Source organism: Pleurodeles waltl, chromosome 7 (assembly GCF_031143425.1).
Source record: "Pleurodeles waltl isolate 20211129_DDA chromosome 7, aPleWal1.hap1.20221129, whole genome shotgun sequence".
NCBI lineage: Eukaryota > Metazoa > Chordata > Amphibia > Caudata > Salamandridae > Pleurodeles > Pleurodeles waltl.
Window position 1 is genome coordinate 193,787,917 of NC_090446.1, and position 16,466 is coordinate 193,804,382.

Below are 16,466 nucleotides of genomic sequence, written 5' to 3' on the forward strand. Positions count from 1 at the left end.
GGTGACGGCGGCCGCCAATTGTCCTGTTTACAAGAAAACCTGTGCTGGGTGTGGACAGGTCCGCAGCAGGACATCAGTGAGTGCTTCATTAAAGACAACATTGGTTCGGATGAGGTAGCCCCTGGTTGAAGCAACGCAGTCAGGAAGTTAGTCCCGATTTGTACTGAGGGCAGTTTGAGGTCCAGGACCTCCGCTGCCCTTCACCACTAAAGCATAGGATGCCCCCTACTCAGTAGCCACAGCTGGGGAAGAGAGCAAGCCAAAATCTGGAGAGGCACCCAGTTCACTGGCCTCTCCCGGTCCACAGGCTCCATCTAGGTTTCTAAAGTGTCCTGAGACCCCTCCCAATTATCTCCAGTGCCTGGCTGGTTTAATAAAGGCTCAGGACATGATTTGGCACCTGTGAGTGTCAACATAAGTGTTGTGTGATGCCATTCCAGCTCATCTGAGATCAAAATAGGGCTGGCACCACCGATGGACGTCGATGACACCGGAAGTGTCGACTGTGGGAACAGCACTGGAGAAAGTCAGCTGTGTGCAGCCGGCCCCATTCCAGAATCAGATCCCTGAGTGCCCATCAAAGCCAGTGCTGAACCTGATGGAGCCTCCTCTGACTCCACAGTGCCCGAAGGTGCTGCAACAGAGCCGGCACACTCAAACATGCGTTGCATGGCCTCGTAAAATTCCTTCAACTGAGCGGGGTCGCTCTGGCTCCTGGAAAGGTGGGGGGAGGAGGCCCAGAGTCAGCCGTTGCAAAGATTCTGCTGAACTGTGCCTGGAACATCGACATCCCTGACTCGCCTCATCGAGCGACTTCATTTCAAAGTCCGTTTGGACATCATCTTCTTCTTGTGCCTCTTCTGAGTCCCTGGAGGACCTCAAGTGGGACGAGTGGGGACTTGGGTCTCCTGGGGTAGTCCTGTGACCTTCTCCCTGACCAGGACCTCCTTGGATTCGTGTCTGCTGATGTCGACTGCCGGGCCTCAAGGAGCTTCAGGGATCGCTCCCTCAAAGCCTTTAGAGCCATGGCCCGGCTGTCAGAGCGTCCCTTCGAGTAGTGGTCGCATTTGAGACACCAAAGGCATACTAGATGGGGATCTGTTACTGACATGGGACGATGGCAGGCACCACATGGGTTGAATCCCATCTTCCTCAATGACATCCTTGCACACATTAAAAAACTGACAAAGTCAAAAAAGGCCTGTCAAAAAGATTAAATGAACAGAGGAGTAGCTCTATCACAGATCTGCACTTAACTGATGAAGAAGGAAAAGAACTGGCGTATGTGCCCCTGGGTGGTGCCTTTATAGGCAACTGTGATGTCATAGAGGGCTCCAACGACACCGACAATGTAATTTGAAGCTGAACAAAGCAACCCGATGACGCACTGGGGTATTGCTCAGCAAACAGTTACAGATTCTAAGTGGATGCCTGGAAATTCGAAGGTAAGGAATCTGCAGCTAGAAGTCTCTGTCTGATGGACCAGTTGGCAGTCACAAACAGCCTAAAACGTCTTCTCCATTTCTTCGAGAACAAGCTCAACTGATGCCACACCAAGGGTCCAGGACCTAGGAGGCCCCTCTTGTGGATCAACAACTCACTTCACTAGAGACTAGCACAGCTCAGGCAGGTCCAGGTAGCAGATCAGCTAGGCAGATTCAAGGATGTCACTGGAGTTTGCTATGTTCCTGTAGATCAGACAGGAGGTCAGTCAGCTGACCCTTGGACTTACTTACATTAGTTATTTATAAAGTGAATGGCTACCCAGCGGACCTCCCAGGGCTACTGCCACTATCAGATCCAAAATGCCATCCATCTACAAAACATACTTGGAAAAGAAATACGTTTTCAATTTCTTCCTAAAACTTGTATAGTTCTCCTCCTTTCTCAAGTCCTTAGGTAGAGAATTCCAGATTTTTGGTCCAAAAAAATCTAAATAACCTACTGTCCTCTCAAGTTTTTCTGATTCTGGGAACTACTAATAAGTTGAGACCGTTGGACCTGAGATCTCTGTTAGATTGATAAGCAGTGCTTAGTTGTTGTAAAATGGGTGGACCCAGGTTATATTTGGCTTGGTGCACAAAGTGCAGAGAGTCTTAAACTGTGTTCTGCAGTTGACTGGAAGCCAGTGCAAAGCTTTATGTGCGTGGCGTGCTGATTGCATCTTAGGGACATTCATCAAAAGTCGTGCAGCTACGTTCTGAATTACTTGCAACCATGTAGCAATGCACTGTGGACTTCCCAGGTATAGAGAATTACCAAAATCATGACAGGAGAGAATCAATCCCTGAATCACTATTCTTCGGACAGCTACCAGCAGCCACTTCAGGGTTTTACTTAGAGCTCACAGCAAACTAAAATAGCTGCCAGCCATCCTCTGTATTTGAGATGACATGTTGAGTTGACTGTCTACTATTATGCCAAGCCTCATCACTTCTAATTCTGTGGACGGACATTCCCATAGGGATGAAGGCCAGCTGATTAAGTTCCAGAGTGAGGGGCTATTACCCACTATCATATCCTCTGTTTCATCTTAGTTAAGTTTCAAGCAGCTGGATGTCATCCAACTGGAGACTTTTTCTAAACAGCTATTATATCAGCTGGGTATCATCAGTGTACAATACTATCTTAGAGTCAAATAAGCCAATATTGTCCGAAAGAGGAAGGACGTAAATATTGAAAAGCGTTGCACTCAAAGATGAGCTCTGAGGCATTCCACATATCAACTGGTGTATGTCCGAGGGAAAAGGACCCTCACTGACCTGGAAGCTAATTTTCCCCTGAAAAGAAGCAAACCAGCCAAGGACTCTCCACCGAGCTCTTTCCATGTGATGCAAAAAAACGGAATGTGACAATGTATCAAAGGCAGCACTTAGGTCCAAAAGGATCAAAGCAGCTGAGCATCCTTGGTCCAGAACTGCTCTCAGATCTTCAGTAGCAGTTAACAAGGCAATTTCTGTACTACAGCCCAAGCGAAATCCCATTTGAAGAGAGTGGAGAATGTTGCCTTTCAGATGAGCTACAAGCCATCTGTTTATAATTTTTTTCAAGTCCTTACAGGCTCCTGGAATAAGGGAAATAGGTCTATAATTGCCTACAACCTCAGGATCCAGGGAAAGTTTTTTTAAGCATATGTTTTGCTTCACTAATGACCAAGCTGAAACACTCATGCACTGATAAAAGTCTCTGGAATGCGCTTCTTAGTCCAATGAAGACATTTATTATTTCACTACACAAGGTACCTGAAAGGAGATTAGCATGCTGAAAGCACACGTTCAAAAATGGTCCCAGCAATGAAATGAAAAAATGTACAATTGATTCTCCACTGTAATATACACAGCAAATATATGTATCTATATTCTTATGCAAAGCAAATAATGAATTAAAAAATATGCATCACCATGAGAAAAGGGCATCACTGCTTCATCTCCCTCCTATTCAGCATCAGATCACCAGAATCGATAGAGGAAAGAGAGAGAGATCAATTATCCTCATGGGAAGGATGGCACACTCGAGCGTCCTGGATGTGCCTGAGATTTGCAAACACTCTCTGTCCCCGGTCCATCTGGTCTCGGCCTCCTATACTTTGAACAAACAAGAGAGGAAAAGTCTAGATCCTCCCTCTCCCTGCACAAGTGTATTTATTCAAAAAATCCTGATTGCTTTAGGCCTGCTTTGAAAATAACACGTCGGGACTTGGACACAATCCCAAGATGCCAATTCGAAACAAGTCCGTTCCCTGCTGTCCGAGTACATTTTTATCAGCCTAAGCTCTTGGTGGGAAAAAAAACATGAAGAATAAGAACATGAGCACAGTACAATGAGGAAAACGACTTGAAGCTTTTAATGTGGCAGTGGCTAATGCTAAAATAAAGTCAATAGACAAAATGAAGCTGGTGGTCACTAAAATGACGATGTATTGCTAGGCTAAGTGCAATGTGGAATCAGGGGTCAAAACTCACATAACATTACAGCAGAGGACAAATAATCACATGCTTCCAGTCATCTGGAACTCTATGCTTCTCCAGGGTCAATTGTGTATAGCTGTCAGGGTTGTGAGAACCACGTCCCCACCTTTCATGATAATTCCTACTGGGGTCGGGTCCAAGAGTGAGCCTGATTTCACCATGCTGGCTACTGACATAACTTCCTCAACAGTCAACTAATGGAAGATGGAAAATTCTGAATGGAAAACATTGAATAGCAGGACTTCTGCTGGGTTAACACCAAACCCCTTGGTTTAGCTAGGGCACCATAGATACTGTGTGCTTTTTCAAGGAAGTGGAGAGCCAGTGCTTCACACCGCTTCTTTGACAGGGGTGAGAACCTACTGGGTTGCCATGATTTTAAAAAGGAATTAACGGTTAATTAAAGTTCTTTGACCAAATTTAGAGATTGTTCAAGCCTATTCGTGAAATTATCAGTTCATGCTTTACAAAATGGCATAATAATATTTCTTCAGAGATGCTTTAGAAATCTTTTTATCAGCATTGTTATAATTCAATCTAAATTTTCTTCCACACTTTTTACAGACTTTTTTCAGTTGTTTTAATTCCTCAGAAAACCATGCAGCTTTTTTTTATGAGACAGACATGTTTTACAGAGTTTTGTTTATGCAGTTCTTAAACATCACATGGGCAGTGAGGAATCATGTGTTGAGCTAAAATTAGGCACAGATTCATGTAGATGTAAGCTCCAACTGTCTATGTCTAATTTGGGCCAACCTGGGATGAAGGGTGCAGTTCCACTCTTCCTTCTCTGCAAGCAGGGCAGGGCACAAGCAGCAGGGTGTCCTTCTTCTGTAATCTTCACAGGTCCAGGAGTGTAATCAAGAGTTGGTATGAAGGTCCCGATTTAAGCTTTGAAAGGGAAGATGCTTCTGGATTCCCCCTTGCAGAGGTGTCTGGAATTTACCACCTCTCTGCCCTGATCTCAGTCTGTCTGAGGGCACAATAGACTAGTGTGAAGCCCTCTGAGCATGAGTCGAACCAATGCATTTGAAGTGCAAATATGGTAAATGACAGTTCCTCTCCCTTATCAAGCCAGAGGTGGCCCAACCTGCCAACACCCAGATCCTCCTTTGTGATACTGTCTGGGAGAAATACACAAAGACCAGCTGCCAACTATACCTGGTCATGTGACCCAGGAAACAGGCTGCAGGAACCAAGAAAATGCCAGGTTTCTAAAATGCCATTTTCAGAATTGTGACTTATCAAAAATTAACCCAATCAAAAGTCAGCACTTATTAAATGTAATAACATAACCCTGTTATCCTACCTGAAGAGGTAGGCTTTACAATAGTGAAAAACAAATTTGAGACTTTTTCACTACCAGGACACATAAAAAGTTCAAATTAAATGTCCAACTTTTTAAATACTTTGCACCTTTCCCTATTGGCGATACAGGGCATACCGTAGGGGTAAATATTATGTATGCTAATGCTAAAGTCTGGCTTTAAAAGAATGTTGTATGGTAATGTGAATCAGTAAAAGTAAATAGCATGATAATAGATATGTATTTCTCTGGAGCCAATGACCTGTAGCGTAATATTGGTATAGGTTAAAAGGTCAGGTAAGAGGTGCACTGTTGAGCCAGCCCTAAAGTACCATGTATGTTAATGGCTGCCCTCCTCCCACCTGTGCTGCTGCCAGAGAAAAACAACAATGATTGTCTGTTATATAAGACACTTTAAAAGCATTCCAAAGTCATGTGTGTGCTGCTAGAAGTTCATGCTTAAACAGCTGGATAAATAAAATTAACACAGCTTGCGGAGAGCAGGCACTTTTTTTGTGGAAGCACACAATGTCTCAATCAAAACATGTACTCCTGGATGCCAACTATTGCAATGATATTACAGACAAGGCCCATAAAACATAACTTCTCCTAACTGTAACACAAAATTTCCAGCCATAAGAGCACTTAAAAAGACACTGAACGGTGGAGGAGGGGGGGGGGGGGGGGGGGAGTTACTTTGAGGTCCCCGTTAACCTAGTGTAGGGACCCATAGATGATGTAGACAGAAAGAGGACATGTTTTGAATGTTTTTGCGGTGGCCCCATTGTCCTACGGCGACCACAGGCTGAGTTATGAGCAAAAATGTTTTGTAAAAGTAATGCCCTGCAAAGCATAATGGGGCAAGTTTCCCTGACACAAACATTTTAGTATGTTGTCATGACTGTAATGCTTAGAACAACTCCTAGAGGACACCACAATAAAATTAGAATTTGTAAGAAACATGGTCAAGTAACTATATAGTTAGCCCCTAGAGGGCAAAGTTCCAGCCATGAGAATGCTTAAAAAGACACTGAATGGCGGGAGGGGGTATTATTTATGGGTCCCTACTGACCTAGTGTGAGGACACAAAGCGGTGTAGACAGAAAGATCATGTTGTTGTGAACGTTTTGGTGGTGGTCCCATTGTCTTAGGACCACCATAGGCCTGAGTTAAGAGCAAAAATGTTTTGTAAAAGCAAAGCCCTGCTAAACATTATGAGGCAAATTTCCAGAGATAAGTGTAAATTGTATTATTGGCTCTCCAGGTGTGCTGAGAGAGACTCTTGTGGTTTGAGGATTTCTGTTTTATATAAAGCATTTACCAATTTCAAGTGTTTTGAGGGGATAGTCACAAGAAATGACTCATTAGGTAACTGTTAACAATGAAACCAGCACTCCAATACTGCGATTGAGTTCACACTGTTGTGCCTGTTTGCGCTGCGAGTGCCATGGCCGCCATGGAGCATAAAGGGGAGAGGCAAAAGAAACATCAAAATAGTTCGCCAACTGTTAAGTATATATGTAATTGTGCAATAATCCATGTAAGAGAGGCAGTCTGCAAGGCATGACAAACAGCCTCAAGGCGGGAAAAACGTAAACCGTTTACTAACGACATCAAGTGATTTTTGAAAGTCAAGCCTAGGAATGAATGAAAGTGATGGGCGTGGTTAAAAGCCCACAATACTTACAAAAGGTCAAAGTGCTTACACATGCCACCTAAAAAGATAGGTTTAGCCCAGGCAAAAGGATTATTTTCCCAAGTCAAAGTGGCAGTTTAAAACTGCATTCAAGCTGTAATGGCAGGCCTGAGACATGTTTTAAAGCGCTACTTAAGTGGAGGCACAATAAATGCTGCAAGACCCACTAATAGCGTTCAAATTCCAAGCCCTAGGTACATGTAGTACCATTTTACTACAGACTTCCAAATAAATTAAACAGGCCAGTTGGTTGTAAACCCATTTTAAAATGTTTAAAGAGAGAGCACAAGCACTTTAGCACTGGTTATCAGTGGGAAAGTGCACAGAGTCCTAAAGGCAACAAAAATGGGTTCAGAAGACCAGAGGGCTAAGACCATCAATGGGTATAGAGTAAGAGGTGAAGGTCAGGTAAACGTGTTTTAGGAACCTGGGTTAGATATGTGCAGTTTTTGCCTACTATTACTTTTCATAAATGAAGGTTGAAATACCAGAAGATATTAGACATCTAGTTTTGTTTAATTAAACAAGCTTTTCAAAGATTTTGAGAGCAAAGTATGTCCATCCTCTTCAGAAGATGGCATGAACCATGAGTCAGGAAGTCTCCTTTGGATGGGTTAATAAAGAAAATGTTTGGCAAGCAGTGAAACCTGCTCTTAATTTCCTCTAATACACCTGCAGAGTGAAATTCGGTTCTAAATTGTGCCTAAATGCACTCAATAAGCGAATCAGAGAAATGGGCAGGTATCACAAGTTTTATATTGTTTACGTGCTTCTCCCTAGCAAAACATGGTCAAGGAAAAATCACACCTCGAAGATAAGTTTTCTTCTTTTTTTTTTTTTAAAGACAGAACCAGATGCAGGTAACAAAATATACGTTTCCTAGTTTTTGAGGAAAAGCATGGTGGGTCGCCCATGGTTGACCAAAGAGAAACTTATAGTTTTTTCTTCAAAAAGTCTTCAAAAATTACCCGAGTAATCTGAACCCCTTAAATCTGCAGAAATTATCACTTGATAACCACTGATAAAACAACTGCTATAATGCGCTGGTAGACTATGTCTGAAATGTATGGCATTAGTGATCCTATGCATTTTGTAAATAAAGGCATTTTATTTGAAAGAGTCAAGGAAGCAAAGGTCAATTACTGAATGTTGATTAAAACAGCTACTTTCTATATAGGAAACAGAGGAGGAGATCTATTAATGCACCGCATATTCCACATGGGCAATCCATTACTGTAAAAATGCATTTAGTGATGACACCATTGTTGACAGGGTGACTTGTTTTATGTGGATAATTTAATGCTGAGCACAGAAAGGTTTAGTTTCCGATTCTTTGAATTGCCTGGCTCTTAATGTTTTTGCGCAATATTAATTCATGCAAATATCACCATATTTATCGTTTGACACTTATCTTACTGACAATTCTGGTAAGAAAAATTATACTCTAGTTTTTATGATCGTCATCTGTGCCATCAATGATATACACTCAGATATTTTTCCTTCTACTGGCCTGGTTTGATCACATGAGAAAACATCTGTTGGATATCAATTATTTAAAACAGGGGTCGGGCGCTCTGGGATTTTTTTAATGTATTCATTCATACTGAGGGTCTAACATATATTGCATACTGTAAAATATATTTGATCTTTCAATTGTGACAAACCGTTTCAGTTCTCGAAAATTCTTCTAGTCCTCTCCTATGCCCAGCCACAAATAAGCCAAGGTCGAGATGCTTAACCTCTTAAGTACACCCAAGTGGTAAGTAAATATGCTACTTAGAATGTCTGGGATTTTCTAGAAACTCTGCAAACGCGGAGCCCTTGAGTCACTGACCTGGTTGTGACCGCTTCTGCATTTAATGTACATGTGCTTATAAAGAATGATCATCAATCCATGGATGAAAACAAATGAAATGCTCAAAAGTGGTCACTTGTGTTTTATGTCAGCAATTCAAGCATTTACTTGGGAAATACTTGCATGTGCATTTTGAATTTAAAATGTTCCTGCTTGTGGGGCAGTTTCTCTCTAACCTGCTTCTGAAAGGTTGGAAGGGCAGGGGAACACTCAGTGACAATATGCTAAGGCGATCCATGTAAAGGGCGATGATCACAGTCAACAACCCTTCACATGCACAGATTGTTGAGCCCTATTCCTAATGGAATAAGCATTGCCAATTCCAATAAGTCTGGTGTTAAAGGATTCTTGTATTAATGTGAAGCATTACAAGTAAATAGCATAGGTATTTGTGTGGAAGCAAAGAACCATAGAATAAAAGAGCTGTAGGTTTAAGATTAGGCAACAGATAGACCGTCAAACCAGACCTAAAAACCGATGTAGGTTAATGACTGCCCTCCTCCCATCTGTGCTGCTGCCTGAGAAAGACAAACACCATCAATTATCTATTTATCCAACATGGCAGTGCAATGCCATGTGTGTGCCCCTGAAAGTTCAAGCTAAGCCAGCAGTATAAATAAACAGTGATCACAGCTGGTGGGGGGGCAAGCACATAGCATTTGCCCAACAAACACGACGTTTGCCCAATTAAAACATGTAGTCCTGACTCCCAACATGTGGGTGGGGTAAAAAAACCCTTGCATGGTGATGCTCACATCGTCTGGCAACAGCCGCGCTGTCAAGCAGCACCAAAAAACAAAACTAGCAGCCACATCAGCCAAAGAGCTGCTGGCTAAAGCGCACGGGTCAGATGACATGAGTCAGCGTGGCAGCACTTCAATCATGTGGTCAGTATCCATTAAAAAAAAAAAAAAAAAAAAAAAAAAAAAAAAAGGGGGGGGGGGCAGGAGCAGAGTATATCAAATGCATTAACACAAGGCACATTTTAAAGGTTGCCTACGTGTTTAGCATGACAGATAGTTAAAGTGTATTGAACCTCGTAACCAATTTCTTTTTATACTACTAAATTCACCGCTCATCCCAAAATTAACAGGCAAAACCAGTAGGGTTGGTAGTGTCTTTAAACTATGCTAATGTTTGTTTTGCCAGGGTTTTTGTAATCCGTTATTGGGAGCTGGCAGAAACACGTCACTATAATAAAAATAAAAAAAACTAAAAGCAAAAATATTTTTGGTCTCAAAAACAAACATTGTCATCGTAATCTATGGGATTACAGGGAACTACTTTGTGTGAGGATATGCTCCGTGGGTTGCTTTTGACACTTAATAAATGAACAGGGTATGGTGAACTCTCTTCGGCAATGGTATTAGTGGAGATTACTAGTGGTACATGCTTGTGAAGCACAACTGAAACCTGCCTTTTTAAAGCTAAATTTGCCACTCAAGGAATAACAAAGTGCCCCGACAACAGCCTCCCATACACAGTACTAATGGAAGACATTCATTAAACACATCATAATGACACATACATGCTTTAAATAAAAACTAAAAATTGATTTCACCCCGAGCGTGCAATTGTAGTATATTAAATAGCAGGCCAGGAATATAGTTTGATTCAAATGGACCGTCTGCCCATGGGGACATAACAACAGCAAAACTCAAACTGTAAACACAACCTCAAACGCACGTGCTGTAATAACCTCAAAGACTAGCGTTAACACAAACTGTGAATACACCGGTTTTTTGCCCCGCCCCCGTGATTCGTAATTAAAGGGTGTATACCTGTCCATCTCCCAAGGTATCCATATACTATTTGCTGAACCACTACGCTTACGGGCAGGTTACTGGACAAAGAGTAGATTTCATAACAAAAGCAAATTATTATAATAAGCAGCAGTATTATAAGAGGGTTGCACCTCAATGGGGGAGGCCCTTGTGAATAGTGCATATTTCTACAGCAGTAACAGTGTGAACTTGGTCAAAAAGCAGGGTTGGACCCGTTTTTCTCAAATATATTGTTTTAATTTCAAATTAATAGACTTCTCTTGCTTATAATGAGAAACACTAAATATGTTACATTCAGTCCCTAGGAGACTAGATCAACCTAGTAAACAAAAAGATGCATAATTCGGCAATATATTCATATGGAACAAAACCACTGAATCAAAGAAGTGATTACTTATTTGAAGAGCACGGAGCCTGTGATGTACTGAGTGACAGCGGCTGAATTACTGTTCTGAATGTGCCGCGAAGAATGATGGGGTAACGTTTGGCGACTTACAAAAGCTATTTTGAGGCTCATTTAGAAAGGAGAGTGGGCGGTTGGTAAGATGTTTTAAAGCAGCGGAATATTACTTTTCGCGTTCTCAAAGCTCGAACGCTCTAAAATAGCAGTGCACTTTTATCAGCTTTCCTTTTCGGGGTTACATTGTTTTTTATTTTTAACTATAGCGAATTTCCAACGCGCCTTTGCTATGACAGAGCTCTACCGAGCAGTGTTAAAGGGCCATTTTATTTGATTTACTACTTTGACTTTGCATGGAAATATCCTGTACGTGAAAACGGTAATCATTAACAATTGAACATCATGTATTTCATCGCACCCTCATTTACCGGTCGTCACCCCCCTGTTCAAAAAAACTACATTCTCCTAAAAGCAAGTCTCCAAAAACAGACTTTCATTATGTCACCCTCTTTGCAAAACTGCACCACTTTCCCAAAATACTGTGCTGCGTTCACTTTAAGGGGTTCACCCCCTTAATCATCAGACCTCACCCGCATTCAAAGGCCAACTGGTCTGGCAGGTATGACAAAATGAGAACATATTTGAAACCCCTCGGCCCTTTGAAGTAGAAGGTCACCTAATTTGACAACCTGCTAACGTGCTGCAAAAATAATGAAAAAATAAAATGTTAAGAAAAATATAAAGATGATTAAATTAATGGTAGGTGATATCGAGGATAAATAACCAATATCACCGACTTTACAAGTATACTGCGGCTCCAAGTGCAATTAAAAAAAGTATGTGAAGAGATTGAATTTTCCCAGGAGACGGCTGTCAAATTATTGTAAGTGGAACTGTTCCCCCAAAATCGTTTCACAGCGCCGTTTTCCAAGGCTTGGGAATCAAAGCAAGATCTCCACTCCCTCTTCTGTTTCATATCAGGCGATGAAGAGAAGCCAAGCTGCCGCAATTTCAAGCTTGAGGGGTTTACCGCAGCTCCAGGACAAGAGTGGGCATTGGACTGTTAAATGTGCTTTCTGTGCGCTTGGCCGCAGTGTCCCCGGTCACCTACCTGCCCTTGTGCCGCCACCGAGTGTGGAAATCCGGCAGCCCTTCCCGCTACAGCATCCCGAGCATGGTACTGCGATTAACGGGCTGCAAGCGCTGGGTTTGTAACAGGACTACTGCCCGTCTCCCTCCGCCGGGTTCTGCCTTCTGAAACCCGACCCTGTTACTGCAGCAACCCCCGATAAACACTACGGAAGCCGGTGGGCGGACAGACTTGTTAAGAGAACGAGCTCTTTTTTGTGTCCTCAGGGGCAACCCCTTTGTTCACAGCTGGGGGCAGGCGCGCACCGAGCTTCCAGAGGAGTAAATGGTATTGCTTTTGGATAACAGGATACACGGCGGAGTATGATGTCCATAGAAGGACAACAACATGGTTTTATTTCTGCGGACTATCTAAGCCTTTTGTCTAGTCTCAGAGGACATTGTATTGTGCTGTAAATTTATGTTTTATTTATGTAGATGTATGTTTTAATGTTCCTTTATGTGACAGCTTCGAGCACGCCTAGCGTTTTAGCATATAGAAGTTGAATTCTGGGACATGTAGTTTCTTTTTTAATTTTGTAAATTGGGATTAAAAAATCCCAGCAGTCATATTGTTGTTTGGCATCTAGTTCACAATTTACTGTTAGTATGGCATCGTGCGTTTTAGGTAAACCGGGTTGACCTTGAAAGCAGTTCTGAGGTTTTCATCACATACAGTAAGTTCCTGTAGCTATGGTATCGGTAGGGTAAGTAATACATCATTATTCTTTGAATGTATCAAGGGTGTTGTTGTTAAAGTTAGATTATTCATTCAGTATAATGGTGAACCACTGGGAGTCAGGCTAAGCCAGTCTCTCGCCAGGCATTTCGGACAGGTTTTGCGTTCAGGCGACATTCAGGCCCTAACCGATGGCTAGGCAAAGTGAGCAGGGTTTTAGGGGCGTTTTTAGATTCGTTTGGGTGTTGGACAGCTTCTGTGGCCATTGTTCCACCCAGGGGCAAGCTGCGAAGATTGGAGCAGCCAGCAAGATTAGTGATAAACCAAGGGGAGGGTTTGTTGTTTTCCCTTTATTTAGGACAAGAAGGTATTTGTAGTTTTAATTCAGCAGTTATTATGGCAGGGCATAGTAAAGTGGTTGAAGCATTGTGAAGTTTGGAGGTAGGGATAATTTGATAAAACAGTGGATTGTAGACTAAGCCTGGGTGGGGGTTAAGGTACCCAGAAAGATTGCCATCTGAGAGAGTAGCTGCGGTGGTGATTGCATGCTCACTGCTGTAAGATAAATCCCTTAGGGGTATAAGTAAAAAAGGAGGTAAGACGTTTGGAGGTGTTGAGGTCCTTAGTCAGCATCATATATAGAAGTTCCCCCTCCACTTGAAGGTGACTGAATGTTAGTGGACCAATGGTAGCTTGTCGTAAGCGTGGCTCAGTCAGTACATCAAGGAGGAGGGTCGTTTTCTGATAGAGTATTTTGTGAAAAAGGTCCAGGCGACCTCGCTTATGATGCGACAGGAGGCCACAATGTTACCTTCAGACTACAAGTTGGCTCAGGCGCTGTCAACATAAGGGAGCGCACGTCACTGTTGGCAGCACCCATGGTGGTGATGTCCATTACAGGCAAATGTGCTTGTATAGTAGTATTGGACTCAGATGCAGAAGAATGGTTTGGTCACCACAAAAGACATAGGGGCTCATTTCGACTTCCGCGGTCTTTTCCCAAGACTGCCATGTAAGTGGACACCGAAAGACCTCTGTATTTTGAGACACCAACACAACACCGCAAAAAAATGCAAAAACCCGACACCATCGGCCTGATTGCCAGTTTGAAAGAGGCAATTCCACCACCAGAACTGCCATGCCGACAACATCCTGCCTTCAAAATTACAAATCACAAATCAGCACCACGGTCTTAGCACAGCAGCAATCCATTGGTAGTCTGAACCACCATGGACAAAAACACACCTCCACAAGAACACCGCACCAAATTGGACAATACCACTACCCCACACCTGATACACATACACACACACCTGACCACAGCACTACATAACACCCCGCAAATACCCAGAATCCTTTGCACCCAGAAAGTCTGACATAGCAAGGTAAGACCACACTGACAGAAGGCACTGCACCTAGATCTCACAGGCACCAACACACTGAACACGCATCACAAAACACACATCAAGAGCAACAGAACACGCACATGACCACTGCAAACAAAAACCACAAACCACACACACATCCTAGCACTCAACCTCACAACAACTAACAGCATACCCCTTATCCCTGCACATCACACACCCCACCATCCACAACACAACCACCATGGCACCACAAAAAAAACCACGATTCACAGAGGAGGAGCTGAGGGTCATGGTCGACGAAACCATCCGAGTGGAGCTGCAACTGTTTGGAGCACAAGTCCAGCAGGCATCCATAGCCCAGGAAACGGACCTATGGCAGAGAATCATCGTCAGGGTGAATGCAGTGAGAAACCATCTACGCATGAGGGACAACATTAGGGAGAGGGGGAACGACCTACAGGGATGGTACAGGCCATGACATCACAACACCAAATCGCCGTTATGAAGACTGGTGGTGGCCCCCCACCACCTCCCCCAGAATTATCATCGTGGGAGGAGAAGGTCTTGGCCATTCTACACACAGAGGGGGTGATGGGAATACCAAGTGGACTGGACTCTGGTGAGTCAAAAACACTCCCCGGCCACCATTTACCCCTGCACTGAATGTACCCCCACCACCCTGTCACCCCTCACACCACCCTCACGTGCACAAAATCACCATGGACCCAATACCCTCCCTTGCATGTCCCAGCACCCTACTAACACCATTCCCTCACAGGCCCACCTAGCGCATGGATTCCCCATACTGCAGCAAGTACTACAACTACCACAATGCAACACTCCCTACCCTTGTATGACTGCTAAATCCACTTCACATCTCTGCACCTGCATGTAAAACCATGTCACCCCCCCCTTCAGCAACAAGAAATTGGAATGCACATCACTACATGGCAATGACAGCATGCAAGTCCAATACCAACTACTGAGCAAAATAGTACCATAGCAACATTCAACTGACGCAAATATAAGCAGTAGTCAAGAAACTGTCAATGCCATTACTGCTCTGCAAATCCAGACAATGATAGCATGCAACCATGTGTACCACTGGTACAATACCATCATGTAACACAATACCTCTCATTACACAGGTCTCCCAACTACTGCCACACACAGGATGCCAGCGACAGAAAGCCCAGCCCTGACAGCAGGTCCAATAGAGGATGAATCCCCTGGATGTCTGGATAGGGATGACGTATCTGGCCCATCAGGCATGACTGGTCAGTTCACCACCACTAGCACCATTGCCCACAACTGAATCCAACTGAACAGCACAGGCCACCTTCCCAAATCTGTGTCCCAAGGACAGATCAAACATCAGTGTGCCCCACAGTACAGGATCATGAGTCAACAATCCAAACCCAAGACAATGGCGGTCCTTGTGTCAGTGGGAGAGGGCACAGTCCACCAGGGGCACAGGCACAGGGCGGAAGGGACAGTGGGAGGGCAATCGTGGGCCAAGGGACAAGGCATCAAGATGTGCCTTCTGAGGGCCAGATTATGTAGCATGCAGCATGCATAAATGATCTTGCAGACTTTCCCTGGTCAGTGCTGTAGGGCACCTCCAGACACATGGAGGAAACAAAATCTAGCTTTCAAAAGGCTGAAAGTCCTCTATCACCTGGACGTGTGCCTCATTGTACCTGTCCTCCCCAACTGTAGTTGGATATCTAACAGGTGTCAGGAGCCAGGGTAGGATATCCAGAGTCACCTGTGTGGAAATGGAAACATAGCTATGGGAAACAGTGATAGGCATAGTGCTGACTGTGGCGGGAGGGAGATCAAAAGTCTGACATGGACAGCAGTACACATACCTATTAGCCAGGCCCTTTCTCGCACTAGCTGTAACATCAATGCAGGGACACTGCTGTTCCTCAGGACGTAGGAATCATGTACAGAACCAGGATATTTTGCTGTCACATGTGATATGTACTTGTCTGCAAGATACACCATTTGTATATTGATAGAATATGTACTCTTTCAGTTTCTGTACACCTGTTCATTGGCCCTCAGAGGTACCAAGGCAATTTGAGTCCCATCAATGGCTCCTATTACATGTGGGACATTTGAAATGTTTTAAAAGGCTGCCTTAACAGTGTTCAATTCAGCACGTTGTGAGAACCTTAGGTACCTGTTCATATGCTTGAGTAGGGCATCCAGCACATCCTGTAACGCCATACTGAACTTGGGCTATGACATCCCTGTAGCCAGTCCCACAGTCTCCTG

General features: G+C 43.6%; 1 protein-coding gene across 5 annotated transcripts in view; it reads right to left on the reverse strand.

Moving 5' to 3' along the window:
• Positions 1–12,328, reverse strand: part of PKIG (cAMP-dependent protein kinase inhibitor gamma) — a 417,015-nt gene extending 404,687 nt beyond the window's left edge. For 3 of the 5 annotated variants that reach the window (XM_069243551.1, XM_069243553.1, XM_069243552.1), the window contains exon 1: positions 12,121–12,323. The gene's annotated coding sequence lies outside the window, so the exon portion shown is untranslated. Of the gene's footprint in view, positions 1–12,120 lie in introns of all 5 variants that reach the window. The other 2 variants (XM_069243555.1, XM_069243554.1) reach the window with 2 other exon arrangements.
• Positions 12,329–16,466: the final 4,138 nt, after the last annotated feature.